This window comes from Melozone crissalis, unplaced genomic scaffold, assembly GCF_028551555.1.
Source record: "Melozone crissalis strain CALT ecotype California unplaced genomic scaffold, PUWL_Pcris_2 ptg000005l_1, whole genome shotgun sequence".
In the NCBI taxonomy this organism is placed as follows: Eukaryota; Metazoa; Chordata; class Aves; order Passeriformes; family Passerellidae; genus Melozone; species Melozone crissalis.
The window spans coordinates 19,343,861-19,359,179 of NW_026535783.1; positions in this window are offsets into that span (position 1 = coordinate 19,343,861).

Genomic DNA, 15,319 nt, shown 5'->3' on the forward strand with positions numbered 1-15,319 from the left:
CTTCCTGCAGGGCTGCTCTCCAGCCACTCCTCTCCCAACTGAGACCTGTGCCAGGCATTACTGCCTCCCAGCGCTTGGACTGCTTAAATTTCAAGCCACTGATGATTGCTCAATGCTTTAATCTATCCAGGTCCCCCTGCAAGCCCTCTTGTCTCTCAAGTGAGTCAACAACACCTCTTAATGTGTTATTATCAACAAGCTTGCTAATGGGGTATTCCACTCCCACATCCAGATAATGGATCAAAATGTTGACCAGCCCAGGAGTGAGGACTGAGCTCTGAAGAACACCACTGGTGGCTGCTCAGTACATGAGGATTCTGTGAGGAACAGTAACAAAAACACCACTAAATGCCAAAAAACAACACATCCACCACATTCCCTTTATCTTGGGTGGTTGACCTTACCCTGAAGGAGATCAGATTTGTTAAACAGGACTTTCCTTTGTGAACACATGCTGACTGTCTGATTGAGTTGTTCTTTCAATGCCTTTTGGTGGCACCCAACCTACCCATCTTCTCCACATTTTTTCAGGTGTTGAGGCTAGACTTACAGGTGTATATGTTCCTGCATCCTCTCTCATACCTTAAACTGGAAGAGCAGGGGCCAGTGCCCTAGTCAGTTAGGAGTACCTCAGACTTTCCAGACTTTCGATCGCTCATGGAGAAAATTCCTGCCATAACACCCCCCATCTACTTCAGTTCTCTGACTTGCATCCCATCAGACCCCATGGGCTGGTGAACGTTCTGCTGATATAGCTGATCTCTGACAAGTTCAATGTCCAAACAAATGGGAAGTCACTGTTTCCACACTCTTGGGAAAAGGCAGTCCAAGGTCTACCAGGATAGTTAAAGACTGAGGCAAAAAAACCCAAACAAAGCACTGAATGAGTCACTTCATCTTACCTTTTTGTCAGGTGAACATCTCCTGTTGACATTGTCAAAAAGCATCACTATATACTTAGACATCTTCTTGCTGTTAACATCCTTGAAGATCTTTTCTTGTTGTCAGACACAAAACCGACCAGTTTCAAATTGGTTGGTTCATGCCTTTCATGCCTTCCTATGGCATAAACACACACCCCAGGTCTGTTATCTTCCTACAAAGACTGACCTTGCTCCAGAGACCCTACAATACCTTTTCTCCTCTGGAGCTCCGCGAGGACTTCCCTGTTCAGCCCAACTGGTCTTCTTGCTTTCTTTAGGGCACAATGGAATTGTTTCTTGTTTGTAAAATAAGGTTCTTAAGATTGACAAGCGCTCATGATCTCCTCATCCAATAGATTTCTTGGTTACTTTGCTAAGTAGCTCCATGGATGACTTAAAGTTTGCTCTCCTGTAGTCACTAGTCTGTTAAGATTTTACCTCATTCCACTGAAAATGTTAAACTCAACCATTCCACAAGGACTGCTGCCAAGATAGTCAGGTTGTAGGTTTGGGAGCTGACTAATCCTTCAATTTCATCCTGTTTTTTTCTCACACTGTGTGTGATTGTGTACAAGAATTTCAGATGTGCTCCTGAACCCTCTGTGCTCCCAGAAGCAGTGTCAATGTTCCCATTGGATTTCCCTCCCCCAGTGATGCCATGGCAGCCCTTGGCTTATCCACTGCAGTCCTACTGGTATCCCTTTCCACCATCAATTCTAGCTTAAAGACCTCTTGATCAGCTCTGCTCACTTATGCCCAAAGGCATGTTTTACCCATCAGAACAGGCACGTCTTGACAGGATCCAAAGTACTTCATGTCTTGAACTCTGTTCCATGGTTTAAAAATCCATTGTTTTGTGAGAGACATAAGTCTTCTAGGCAGGTATTAATATCCTGGCCTCAATAATATATATTCTGGCTTCTCCCTTAATTACTACTAGGATTGAGGAAAATATTTTTTGTGCTCCTGTATTTTTTGCCACTCTTTGAAAGGCTTTGGAGTCTGTTTTAATTAACCTCAGACGTATAGTTGAACGAATACATAAAGACATGGATCCATAAAGTCATTTGAAGCCACATAAAGCACAATCCAGTGTGTTAAAAAATACTGTATTTTCTCCAAGAAAAATGCAAATTCACCCAAACTTGTGTGAGATTTGCAACCCTTGCTTGACAACCCTTCTGTGTCTTGATTTTGCATGAGGAGGGAAAAAAATCCCCTCAGCTACAGGAGGACTATTCAGGCTTTCCTGTCATTTTATTACTGTTGTTTTCAGAAAAAGAAATCCCATGGTGTTTTTAAAAAGATAATTTTGAAATTAACTTTAACCCTTTGAATCACAGACCTGGCTATGTAGTGAACTTAGATGCAACCCAAAATGCCTACTTATTTTTCCCTCTTATAAACACTATCTGCACCTGTATTAAGCAGACAGTCTGTTTTAAAGAAAAAGGTGTATTGTGTTGCCCTCACTTCTCATTGAGGGTGCTGCAATACCACACAGTTAGAAGTACAGGACAAGTGCAAGAAAACCCTATTTATTAATACAAAAATATGAAAATAGCCATTTTTTTTAGGCCTGTAAAGAGGCAGACCCTTTCTCTGATATTTTTTTTGGAAAGGAAGTGTAAAGCCAGGGAAAAAATATCTGATACTTAATTGTGATAAATGTGAAGCCTCCAACTCCATAGAATGCAGACCATTTTCTGGACCTGCTATGATTTATCTACTTAATAAAATTCAGTGGATCTGTTTTCCAATTTGCTTAGCAAATTCTCTTTTGAACCCATTTGTACTTCCTTTGTTTACCATGTCCTTTGTCAAAAGGTTTTGGGATTGATTTTGTCAAAAGTCTTTAGAAAATTCAGACTGTAACAAATGAAACACTTTATGAATATGTTTTTAGATCCTTCAAAAAACCCCAAACTGCTTCTAAGGCTGGATCTTTGCTTAGAAAAGTATTCTTGTTTCTTCTGAAGTAAAAAAATATTTATTTAGACATCTACTAATTAATTTTGTTGTTTAGTATGATGACTGCTGATTTTGTTTCCTCTTTTAATATTGTCAGCGTGAATGCTGTATTTCATAGCTGACTGATGGATTTCTTTCCGTTTATTTGCTGACCATAGACAAAAATGGTGTCCACTGTCAATCTTGATGTTTTGTGAGGTTTAAAGTTTTTAATTTTTCTTTTTTCTTCAGTTTTAAGTTTTTTTTAAATTTTATTTTTGTTGTTTTATTCTTAATTTGTGAGAGCATCTTATTAACACAATCTGCATGCTTTTTAAAATTAAATATTTTTTTAAAAAATCAAGTGAAATATTCTACTATTTTAGAGTCCCACAAAGAATACTTTGCAACCGTTGTTTGATCAATGGTAATAGTAAAAACCCTGAAATTTTCCAGTTAAATGGAATTACTGAACTTGTACTTGGTAACATCCTGGCTTACAATAAATTTGGGAGAAAACCTCTAAAGGGTCTTGGGAGCCCTCTCCACCTGGTCAGCCACAAGAAGAACAGTTTCCAGCTGGGCCTTGAAGAGCAACGAGCCTTTTCCCAGATCATGCAAGAGACTCACAAGAAACTTATGGAGGAGATTAAAGAGGACCTTCTCCAAATCTCAGCAGCACAGATAATATGTTCTGGTACCAAATGCAGACATCCCCCAGCTGAGGAGAGAAGGTACACTCCATGAGCTGAGCTGGGGTTCTTCTTGTGTGATTGTGGAGAAAACTTGAGGAAATGGAATGGAAAATCCACTGCTGCCTTGGCACCACGGGTGCTTGAAAAGAAGAACAACAAGGCTCAGAGAGGAAGTTCCACTAAAAGAAAAGCAGCTCCATTTGCCTGTAGCTGAACTGCCAGGTATGATGGTGATGATGACATGTCTGATCCCCTTGAAGGAAACTCCAAGACATATGCCCAGGGAAAGAAGGATAACCAGGCTTAGAGAGGCCCTGCCTTTGGCCAGGCAGAGGCTAGGAAAAACCGTGTTTTTGGACTGTGTGGATTCATTGGCCTGGCACATCAGAACCAGAAAAATATGAGGTCTTGCTTGATACTGGTGCACAGTGCACATTAATCCCGAGAAATATGGGGGCAGAATCTGTTTCTATTGCTGGCATGACAGGGGGATCACAGGAATTGACCCGGCTGGAAGGTGATGTGAGCCTGAGTGGAAATGAATGGAAGAAACAGCCTATTGTGACTGGCCCAGAGGCCCTATACTGGAAACTTAGAAATGCATTTGTCCTGATTTAGGGCAAGTTTGGAAGAAAACCTCTGAAAGGGTTCTTCTGGAAAGCAGATTCAAGTGGTCTCTCCCCCAGCAGGTTCAGAAAAATATTTCCTCAGAGAAAAGTGGAAAAAACCTGATTATTTAACTGGCAAAACATTCACCAGCACAGAAAATGAACAATATTAAACAACAAAACCTCTTGCTTCTCTGAAGAGGGGACAAACTCAGAAAGTCCCCTTCATGAGCTGTAGCTCAGCTCACTCAGTCTCTGTTCAGTCCCCCCAGTGCTGGAAATGTCACGGCCCAGGCCTGGCCTGGTGGGGCACAGGTGTGAGCTCCTGGGTGCTCTTCTGGGTGCTCAGTCCAGAGGAGCTTTGAACTGCTCCAAGGAACAGAAAAAAAAACACACTCCAGGGAACTTCTCTGCCTCAGCTGGCTATAACTACCTAAAAAGCAAAGGAGGGCTCTGTCCCGCTGTCTGTCCATCTGCAGAAAACACAGTCCAGGACCTGGGATGTGGAGGAGTGAGTGCAGTGTCTGAAAACAAACTGCACGCTTCTTCTCTCCCCCTCACTGAGAACCAATCTTAAAGGTGCAAAACTTATTTCTGGGCTAAACAGATGAATGGGGATACAAGCATCATAAAGTCACCCCAGGACAGGTAGTTAAATGCCAAATGTTCTTTGTGCAGTTTCTTGGCCTTATCTGGTGACTTGTATTTTTTTAGTTTCCTGTCTCTTACCCAGTCCTCATTTATTATGTAACACCCAAGAGATGAGGAGTAATTTTGATGTAAAACCATAACTTTTTTATTTTGGGGGTGTACTCTGTGTTTGAGGCATTCCCTCCTCTGTCCTCCTACTTCCACCTTTGAATTTTCCAATGTGCTTGTCTTAGGTCTAAGTATTACATTAACTGAAATAAAGCAAACCACTTTCCGGAGCTACAGGCAGTAGAGCATAACCATAGCTCAGAAATGGCCTTCATATCCTTCGTGTGATTCTGCTAACATGTGTCAGGAGCTGGCAATGAAAATTGACTCCAGCACCTTTCCCTGCCCATTATTAAAAGTTAGAAGCCCACAATGATCTGGAGTACATGGAACAGCTTTTGACATCTGCAGAGCTCTCAGACCTTTGCTAATTTTATGGAGATCGGCCAAAGACTAGACAAGACAACGTCCCAACTACGAGCATGTAATTGTGCATGGACTGAAAAGAAAGCAGTTAGTGAAAAGCATAGAGAAGCCAAGAAAATTCATTAAATATAAGCAGGGGTACTTAACAGTTCTCTGGATGAAAAATGAGACAGGAAGAAGTAGGAGTTGTCTTATGAAAAAGAGGCAAGAAAATCTGTAGTACACATTTATATTGGACAGAAAACCTTCAAAATTAGAATGATGTTATCCTGCTAAGAAACTTTTAAACCTTCGTTCTATGAGTTGCTTCTTCCTCTCCTGCAGTACTTTGTCAAGACTGATGAATCTTGGTATACTTACTCCAGCTAAAATAAACTTTGAATTTTAGAACTTCAGTTCTTTCTCATATTCTTTTTCCTTCTGGACATTCAAATGGGAAATTTTACACATACTAAGATTAATTCACAAGTGAACTCAAGAATTCATAGCTGAATATTTGTTATTTTAAAAAATGTTTTAAATAGATGGAAAGGTAAATGTACCTTTGTGACCTTTCAGAATAATGGTTTTGGCTCTGCTCTTTCTTTTAAATGAGTGGTGTATAGCTTCACAGTAGCAGTTATATGGAATTTACAGTGTTGAAGTGTGAATATTTTATTTAATGTAAAATAAAGATAAAAAGAGGTGAAGAGTGGCTGTTGTTAGTCCCTGAATAAATGAAAACAGTTAATTTATGAATGAAAAGAAAGAAAAATAACAGCAGAAATCTACAAACTGGAAATATAGTAAACCATTTATTTTTTTTTAGTTTGACTGAAAAAGGGGAAAACAAGGTAAGTCGTGGAAGACCTCCACAACAAAGAATGTATATTCCTTGACTATAATCTACACTGTTTCTGAATGGAAAAATGCCAATAAATCAAGTGTAAAGATAGTGTCTTTAAGAATGTTGTTACAGTACATATGCCAGGTGCAGGAGCTTACATGAAACCAGGAGTAAACAGAAAGTCTTAGGCCTTGGCCTAGGGCCAATCTTGAATGGTGTCTCTCACCACAGAGTTTACTTTCTGATTGCTTAGTGAGCTGCACCACAGCTCACTAACTTACTCCTGGAAAATTGAATAGTGATATTGATGGAGTGCCAGCTCTGCAAACAGGAGAATGGAATGGAATGGAATGGAATGGAATGGAATGGAATGGAATGGAATAGAAAAGAAGACAAAAAAAAAAAAGGAAAAGAAAAAGAAAAAGGAAAAGAAAGAAAAAGAAAAAGAAAAAGAAAAAGAAAAAGAAAAAGAAAAAGAAAGAAAAAGCAAAAGAAGGAAGGGGAGAGAAGATAAGAAGGGCAGGGGAAAAAGTAAAGGGAAAATAGGAAAGGAAAGAGGAAATGAAAGAGGAAAAGAGAAAGGGAAGAAGAAAGGAAAGATTATTTCAGTATGGTGGAACTTATAATGAGAAGGGCTTATTAGAAGCTAAAGCCCACTGTGAAGCTCAGCAGTTGTGGAGAGCATGGCACTGGGTCTGAGGATGCAGAAATAAGCACACACAGGTTCTTCTGGCAGCTCTTTGCTGCTAGAGGGACCCAGCACTCAGCATTGTAGCATCAGAATATTGAAAACACATCAATTGTGACTTTTCCTCTGCTGCTGTAGATTAGTGAATGTTTGCTCCGGTCAAGGATTTAGCTAAGTTAAATGGAGGGATGGTGCATCACTGTGCTGCTACAAACACGGCACCTCTAAACCAATTCACTGTATCCTGATTCCAGCAGGAAGTCAGCTGTAAAACAAAGTGCTTGTTGCACCATTGAAATTAGTCATGTGTGCTGCTGGATGCAGAAAACCCCTGCATTTCTGCCTGAGTGTCAGTTTATATCCATGTGATAAAGGAGATAGTTCTAAACTCAGAAGTTGTTCAGAAATAACAAGAGATTGACAGGGAGAGGACCTGATTTTTAGGGTGACAGGGTTTTAGCACGTCCTCCCACACATACATTCACAAGGCAGATCCGCCTCACTTGTGCTATACTGCACAGCAGGAAATTATCTAGAACTAATTCTATTATGAATGTTGACAGAGCAGATATTTTTCCTTGTGACATCTAATATCCTGGCGTATCTGTTAATCATGCAGGCAGCATGAGCTATTTCTGCGTTGGGAAGGAATACGAGGTAGTTGTGTTATTACCACAGACTTGTTTTCACCAGCTGCATGTGTTATTTAAAGCTAGGTTTATGTAAAGAGCTGGGCGTCAAAGGGTATGACAAACAAAACTCGATTATATGTCAGACCTTTAAATAAAATAAATTCTGCTCAGTTGAAATGTGCACATGCAAATTAGTCATTTGGTATTTAACTAACACAGTAATCAATTTAAAGACTCCAGACATTTAAGATTTTATTTATCCATTTATTTCCTACTGCCCATCTGGTGTGCATGCCAGAAATGGCAATATTCTACAAGCCGAATGAGAAAAGCATAAAAAGCAAACTCAAAAAAACCCTCAGAAAGCCAGATTCACTCTGTAAGGTCTCCCCCCCAGAATCCCTTAGATGGAATTGCCTAATTTTTCAACATGATAGGGACAAAATAAATAGGTTTGGGTTTGGGGTTTGTTTTTTTTTTTGGTTTCTTTTTTTGTTATTTCAGAAGTGATCAAAGATTCTGATGATTATTCAAGTAAAGTACACATAATGCTCTTGCCTCTTTATCATAACATATCATCCTGACCTAACAAAGTTTATACAAATAACTGTCTCTTCATACTAAGACTCTATGATTCTTATTCCAGGTAACAGAATTAAATATAGATCTCACTTTTGAGGATAATGATCCTCTAAAATTAGTTATGGAAACCTCAAAACTGGTAACCAGGATGTGAATTCAGTGACCCCTACTTAAAAACAAACAAACAACAACACACAGCCAGAGGAGTAAATAGAGCTCCTCTTTCATAGTATCTCAGCAACTGGGGGTCTTATCAGATGGTCGTGCTCAAGACTATATTTTACATGAAACAATAGCCTGGAATCTTTAAACAGTCCTCAGAGAAGGTTTTGGAAGGTATGTCAGTCTTTTGTCAGCCAAATGTCAACAGGACCAGACATCTCTTGCACTTCAGTCAGCAAATGCTTAAAATCTCTCTGCTAACTGGAAGAAGAAAATGGGTGGAAAACTCTTTCACATAAGTTAGACTTCATATTATCGCTTACATTTTGAGAAAGGTAGAAAGGATTGACATATGAAGAAACTAATTTTTTATTTCATTCCAACACTACTCAATATTGACTGTAACCAAGTGCTACAATACTGAGATGCAGGAAAAAGCTTGGAGGAACCACAAGTGTATTTTTGTAAAAATATTATTACTGCTTGTTTTGGACCGAAAACAGAGCTGTGAGTCCTCTGCGCAAGCTTGTGCTTTCCAGTTACAGTGAATGAAGTATCTGAGTCACAGAAAAGAATGAATTTTGATTTGCATAGATGTCTCATGTATTTGTCATGGTCTAACATAGGAAGTTGTGCGTTTAGGCTGACATATTTAAACTGGACCATGCAAGCACTGCAGTTTTACATCTACCACTGGCTCTAGGCAGATCCCTCTGGGTATAGATCCCTGTGTGTGCAGCATCTAACATGATGCCATGGATTGTGCTCCCGCAGTGAAGTACCTAACCCCATTTGTAGCTGGGGGCCAGGTTTTCAAAGGAATATATTAAAAATCTGTTTCAAATGAAAGTAGATGTTTTTGGACAGTGCTTGGATGTCCAGGAAAAACTGAGGGATTTAATAATTAGCTAATGAGTAGCTCTTGTTATTTAGACTTGTTTCCAGTTCTGCAGTTTTAGAAGGACCTAAGGAAATATTGCTGAGGAGAAACTCGTATCTCTACCGTATAACAGAACTAGAAAGGTGGAGTAAAGCTTTTTCACTACTATTTTCCTCCTTTATTCATCAGAAAGTTTGCTTCTCTGAAGCACCAGAGAGATTAAAAGTTGTTCAGTAAATAATAAATATAAAAGCAACTTATGGACTATGATGGTTAGGTTTGTTTTCCCATTTTACATATTTTTGGTACATCAAAAAAGCTACACCCTGTCTCCTCTTTATATTCATAAAATGAACAATAATTTAAAAAAATTGTAGACCTTAACTGCTATTAAAAAATAATATGATTTCTAAGGTAAAGAAGCTCACTTTCCAGGTCCCTTTTATATAACATCATACAGAACCCTTCTATTGTAATTTTGTGTAATGCAGTGCATCTTGTTTATGTTGATACTAATGACTTTATAATTAGAGAACAGGAGGGAATTCTGCACAAGACGAAGGAACAAGACAATTTGTGGACTACAAGGGACCTATGACAACTTGGTTCAAGCCTCATGACTGTAAATAATGAAAATTAGGCCAAATCCTACTCCTCCACAGACCTGCTTCCAGCAGAGGAAGTCAAGGGTAGTCAGTAACTACTGTTACTCTTCAAAAGGATCTGTGAGTACTCTGACTGCTCCTGCCTGAGACCAGAGAGCATAGTTTAAAACCCTACTGACAACTAAATGCTATGAAATCATCTCAATAGATGCCTGCTTGAGCACAGGTTTTCATATGGCCTTTTTAATGTTACCCCAGTGGCAATATATGTTCAGAGTAGGCAAAACAAGGAAGTAAAGTAAAATATCTGCCGCTTATTATTGCCAAAATTTATAGATTTGTGCTTAGAGAAATCTGAAATGATTCTTTTAAAGTGTGAAACAGGGATTATATTCAACAGGAAAATCTCCTGCTGTGAGCATACCTTTTTTTATTATGTTGTTTTCATCAATAATAGCCCGGGGACTTTGTTTTTTCAACTGTCTCACACTGTCTGGAATTTTAGATCCTGTCATCTGTGCAGCACTAATACATTTTTATGCAGGAAACACCCGCTTAGTACTGTTAAATCAGGAGGCCAGCCAGCTTTGATATCCAGCTTCTTTGAAAACCTTTTGTATAAAGGGTACTGTATGAAAGACACCAATAAAAAATTAATGACCTGTGCTTCCAATCTCAAACAGCAGGAACATGCTCAAGAAGCTCACTTTCCATTTCTGCTAAAGATTGCATCAACATGAGAGTTTCTGTTATCATGTTGTATAAAATATTTTCTTTTGAACAACAACAAATACAGCACACTTTTCAGTGGGAGTCCTAGTATTAACTGTAAATTTTTCTGATTAAAGGTATATAGTGCTTCCTGACCTAACAATACCACAAAGTAATGAGAGTATAAATAGGTCCTCTTCGTGAAGGATAGGAGAAAAAACAAACAATTATTGTCCTTGGTTGTATTCTAAAACTTACTATGGGTAAAATTTAACATATTAGAGGATGACCATTACTGTTCTGATGATCAGCCATACATGATATAGGCAATAAAAGTAAAAATACTTAAGCTCCAACAAAAATAATGGAATACTTGCAGAACCTCTGAGTCTCATGACTTGGAGGCAATGACAATGGCACCTCCCATGACGGTTGAAATTAAAACCTTTGTTGGATTTGGTGGGCAAGTGTAACCATCTGAAGGAAATAATAAAAAAATAATGTCGTGCAGGATCTACGTGAGGTTCACTCTAACACCAAAGTGCAACATCTACTTGTGCTGTGTTTGAGCTGTTGTGGAGAAGATGGCACATTTATTCAATGGCCAAAGAGTCTATAAATGCATTAGTGCTTTAATTTTGCAGCCAGGAAGCCTGACTGGTCCATTTTTCCTCCCCCCATGCTGCTTTCACTGTTCTTCCAGGCATGTGCAAGATGAACCATGCAACTCCTTACTGTCAATCAAATTTCTCTGAAACTGCGGCACTGACAACACCTTGCTGGTTTCTCTTGAAACTTTCCTTACAAATTATACTAAGAATATATTAACTTTTAATTTTTTTTTGTCCATTTGTGAGTGTCCATGTAATATTATTAGGTCGCTACTTCATTTCTTTTAATTAAATCTCAATCAGCTACAGCTCCCTAATAAAAGCAGGGCAAAAGAAAATAATTCCTCTATGTTTGACACCACTGAATAGATCTTTTTGGATCTGAGAGCCTTAATCACATGGAAATGAACACTGCTCTGTATGATGAAATTCACTGTCAGTGAGCTATTTAAAAAGCAGAGCAGGTACGATTGACAAGAGGTTCCCTGCTGCAAGAACGAGTAAGCAATATTGAGGTTTCACGTTTCTTTGCATTTTGCTTAGTGGACAACATTTAACTGGGCTGAGTAAAAAATATTGTGCTCCTCTACTTCCATACCAAAAGCCAGCTGAAAAATAAGAACTGGATAGTTGCCATCATCCACCTCAGCCCATAAACTGGGGAGATATGGCCAAACATAGGAGTAAGTGCTTTAGGGACTCTCTTAAAATGGCATATTTAATGTTTTTGAATTCATATGCAAGAATATAATGTATTGTTTACATATGTAATTCATAGACACCCATTATATCTGAGGGGTGAAAGAGATATTTTGTCTATCTTGCTATAATATCTCTAATACTGAACAGTATAAGAAGTAATATAAGAAACATCACACACGGAAAAACTTTTCCCTCATTATGTTTTGTGGCAAGCAGCAAGTTCAGGATTTTGTAAGCTGTATAGTATACTCAGGTCATTGTTATGGAAAAGTTGCAGATGGATTTGTCCTTAATGAATTTGGCTTATGACTTTTCAAAGATATTTTGTGCTCTTGGTCTCTGCTTAGTGACTTCCTCAATTTATTTCAGTGTTGTGTGAAGAAGTCCTGCACTGAGGAAATAGATGAAGAAAATATCCTCATTCTCATAGCAAGCGACCATGAATCTAAGCAAACTCTAGTTCCCTGTCTGTCACTTAGCTGTTGACCTTGTTCTGAATTTAACAGCAAAAATATATGTAGCACTATACTTATAATACTTTTGTCTTCTAATTATCAAGAGCATTTAAAATGCCATAACACCTGAAAATATCAAAGGTAATAGGAACTTTATAAAGTAAATTGCTAGTACCAAATTAATCCCTTGTGTCCCTCTGCTGAAATCAGTAATGAAGTATGAAGTAATGCCAGGGAGGAATCTGGGACACAATTTTTAAAACATTATCTAGCACAAATTAATTGCACACCAAAGGCTTTTAAACCATGTTAGATAAGCTACACAGTCAAGGCTAATCTTATTATAGTGACATAGAAATGTTACAGAGAATTTAATTCTGCTCCTATGTGGCTTATTTAGGTGCCCATTATCTTCATTTTCTGCCTTACAGAAGTGCAGTAGAAGCTAAAAACAAACCCACTTACATCTGTCACTTCAAGTTAGTCTTGATTTTGTAGTTTAATTTTGATCATGGTCAGAAAAGAAACACAATCAGCAAGAAAAGGGTTTGATCTTCAATGCACCTCTATCTCCTCAGTCATTCTTCTTCCCTCCAAACTGTGTACTGAAAAAGAGAAGCAGCAAAGAGCTAATTAAAAATAAAAAACACTTTTAAAAAGCTCAAGTTTGGAGAAAAGTTAGATATCAGCTAGGAAAGCTCACAGCTCAATACATTTATGAATTTGGAAATGAAAGGATAATGGTAAAGCATAAAAGAGAATTGATCTCATTTTTTGAGATAAGATGAAGGTGTGATTGTTAATGAAAGGAAAATGTAACTTGGCAATAGAAGTGCCCATGGCAACACTACAAATTCCATATTGTTAGGGCAGAATTAAGGGGGAAAGGAACGTAATCAATGCAAAGAAAATCTTTATTTTTCTTTTGGTATTAAATTATTTCACTGTTTTGTTGTTTCCAACTGGCATTTTTAGCCCTTGTTGAATTTTTTTTAAAGTTCATCCTCTATTGAATGAATGTGAGAAACAATTACTGAGAAAGAAGACAGAACAGAAAAGCTGGGATATGGCGAACTCTAAGATGATCAAAGGATAAAAAGATAAGTCTAAAAAAGCTGGCTTTTTCTTTCGTGACATATTTGCAGGGCATATGTCAAAGTACTGATTCAAAACACGCGACTGGTGACAATCAACACTCTTTCCTAAAGGGCAAATTGTGCCTGACAAATTTGGTGGCCTTCTGTGATGGGGTTACAGAGGCACTGAATGAGGCAAGAGAGAGTGGTATCAGCTGCTGGGACTTGTGCAAAGAGTTTGACACTATCCCACATATCCATCTTCTCTCCAGACTGGAGAGAAACATATTTTATGGATAAGGACTTGGCTGGATGGTCGCACTCAAAGAGGTGTGGTCAGCAGCTCGGTGTCCAAGAGGAGAACAGTAAAGGGTGGCGTTTCTCAGGGGTCAGTACTGGGACCAGCACTGCTTAACATTGTCACTGATGGGGACAGTGAGACTGAGAACACCCTCAGCAAGTTTAACAACAAGACAAAGCTGGGTGGTGCAGGAAGAATTGCTGGCCACAGGGAGTTTGGCAGTACTGAGAGATGGTGCTCTGCAAACTTAATGAAATTCAACAAGGCCAAATGCGAGGCTCTGTATATGGCTTGGGGCACCTCCACATGCAAGTACAGGCTAGACGGAGAATGTGGTTGGGAGCAATTCCAGGGAGAAGGACTTTGTGGGTGTTGGTGGATGAAATGTTTGACATGACTTGGCAATGTGAACTGGCAGGCCATAAAGCCAAGGACATGCTGGGCTGTATCCAGAGCAGCCTGTCCAGCTGGGAGGGCAAGGGAGGGGATTCTGCCCCTCCGCTCTGCTCTGCTCTGCTCTGGTGGGGCCTCACCACCCAGCTCTGGGGCCCTAGGTGTGGGATGGTCACAGATTTGCGGAAGCAGGTCCAGAGGGGGGACAGGAGGATGATCGAAGGGGTCGCTTCCAACAAAAGCTGTTCTATGATTCAATGACTGTTAAGAGTTGCTGAAATCCTGCCTACTTTGCAATCAGGAGTTGCATTCTTTAACTCAGTTCTTTGGATGTGGAGGACCAGGGTGTCAAAATCTCATCCCAGCTTGTTTTTAATATGCGTAACATTATATGCTTGGAAAATGAAGCATTTTCTGATGCAAGGGAGTTGCATGCAGCAGTCAAGCATGGGTTCATGCCTGCTTGCTCGGGACTTTGTCCTTTTGGGACCTGAGGACCCCTGAAGAGAGTTTATTCCAGGAATTTAATTATCATAGTTCAAAAAGTACTTGCTTCAAGGAAAAAATAGGAGGAGATTAAAAAATTCTTTTTTTTTCTTCCCCTCAAAACCGCCTAAGTGTACTGATTAGATTAGATTTATTATTAATTGGTAAAAAGAAGCATAAAATGTAGCCATATTTTTATATACGCTGTGGCTTCCCCAACCCTGCCAAAGATGGTGATCTGTAACATGCTCACTTTGGATATCTGATGGCATGGGGTTCAGGCTCCTTCTTTTATTTATTTGATGCAAAATAGCTTATAAATCTAATATAGAATGGCAATTAAAACGTTCCTCAGCAGGAGAACCTGTGGATTAGTGTAGAGAGCAAGGAAGGCCTTTTCTGTGGGATGTTTCATCCTCATTTTAAAGCAGCAGGAGGAAGTCAAGGAGTGACTGAAAAAAGCATATTCCACATATTCACAGTCATCTGACATTTTTACTGGGGATTAGAGTAATTATTAACTTAGTGTGTTTGGGTCTGTTCTAGCACATATTGAGGATCTTCTCTTGAGTAAAATTTTCAGTGGAAGTCAGTACAATAAGTACTTATTACTTATTGTAATAAGTAGTAGATTTCAACCAGAGTACAGGCTGTTAGGAGACAGCTACACGGAAAGGTCAACCTAAAGTTTAGTAGCAGTGAAAAAGTCAGCATCTTGCAAATTATTAAGAAATGGACAGTGGAAGTTATTAAGCTGCTAAAATGCACACCAATTTCTTCAATACTGACTATAACGTAGGTTTTTACATCTCCAAGACACTGTATAAGAATTTAAAAAGTTTCAGAGGGGCAGAGCGGCACTAACTGAGCAGAGCAGCTAATGCAAAGGACTCTACACCTATACGGTA